The sequence below is a fragment of the Silene latifolia genome, chromosome Y (assembly GCF_048544455.1).
Source record: "Silene latifolia isolate original U9 population chromosome Y, ASM4854445v1, whole genome shotgun sequence".
NCBI lineage: Eukaryota > Viridiplantae > Streptophyta > Magnoliopsida > Caryophyllales > Caryophyllaceae > Silene > Silene latifolia.
Window position 1 is genome coordinate 427,071,098 of NC_133538.1, and position 1,468 is coordinate 427,072,565.

The window sequence follows — 1,468 nt, forward strand, 5'->3', positions numbered from 1 at the left end:
GTTTATTTTCATTGCTATTTTAGTTTAGTAACCTTCTACATCAACCCAATTTGTGACACCCCTTAGACACCACTAGTTACAATAGAAATCTCATTTCAACTCCCGTCCCTTGGGATCCGACCTTTACTTGCCTCTTTACTAATTGTAGAGTTGTTTGTGGAGCTATAAATTGTGTTTTGATTCGACCGTGACCAACGACCACATCTTAATTTGTGAACACTTAGCGGGATCGCATAAAAAATGGCGCCGTTGCCGGGGACGGTGTTTGTTTGATTTAGATTTCTTTTTATTGTCATTAGTTGTGTCTTTGTTCGCCTTGAGGAAGTAAAACTCCTCAAGGTTTGTTCTAATCATTTTCGAGTTGTTTGATATTTTGCATGTCTAGAAGGTTACAAGGTGATTTGTTACCTTTTGACCGTGAAATCGAAAGAACCTTGACGAACAATAGGAGAGTTGTTAGGAGGAGTTTAAGAGGTATTAGTGAAGTTGTTCAACCCACTAGTGAGTTTGTCAATCCTTTCGCAATAGAAGGAGAAGAAAACCCATTACACAATACCCCACAAAATCCACCTACAATGCCAAAATTCTCGTCACACTCCGTACCCACCGAGGAGAATCTACCAAATGGTACTCCTACACCGCAACATCTAACCAGAAATTTTATTGCTAAGTCCGCCTTCATCCAATTAGTTGAGAGGAGCCAATTCGGGGGGATGCCTAGTGAGGACCCTCATTCTCATATGGAAACCTTTTGCGACTATTGTGATGCTATCTCTCAAACGGGCGTGACTCAAGACCAAATTAGATGGGTCTTATTTCCTTTTTTCCTTAATCGGCACCGCGAAGCAATGGTTGAAGGGCCTTGATAAGGCCACCCTTGGAATAGATTCTTGGAAGAAGTTGGCTCTAGCTTTCTACAAAAAATTCTACCCACCGGAAAAGACTAACATGCTAAGAGCTCAAATTACGGGTTTTAAGCAAAGGGATGAAGTGTCTTTGTATGAAGCTTGGGAGCGGTTCAAGGGAATTTGTCGCTCATGTCCTCACCATGGACTTAGCGAATGGTTTTTGGTGCAACAATTTTGGAATGGCTTATATGAAGATTCTAGGAACATTCTCAATATGGGATCAAATGGAATGTTCACCGAAGTTGATGACAATCAAACATGGAACAAGATTGAGGAAATGGCGGTCCATAACTCACAATATAGTAGACCTCGCAAGGCTACTAGAGGAGGAAAGCATGAAGTAGACTCCGTTACTCAATTGGGTGCTCAACTTAGTGCTCACATTGACACAATCAACTTGAAGTTTGAACAAGCTATGGCTAGACTTGAGGAAAACTCAAAATCATCGAAGCATCATGTTAATGCCATGACGGCATCCTCATCAATCCCAAGTGGGATATGTGAGAATTGTGGAACTTTGGGACATGACCAAGGTGAATGTAGGGGAACAAATGAACAAG

The 1,468-nt window shown here is 41.4% G+C and overlaps 1 non-coding gene across 1 annotated transcript; it reads right to left on the reverse strand.

Annotated features, from left to right (window-relative positions):
* Positions 1-948: 948 nt before the first annotated feature.
* LOC141634812 (small nucleolar RNA R71) lies at positions 949-1,055 on the reverse strand. Its single transcript, XR_012539533.1, has one exon. It is a non-coding gene; the product is annotated as a small nucleolar RNA R71 (small nucleolar RNA).
* Positions 1,056-1,468: the final 413 nt, after the last annotated feature.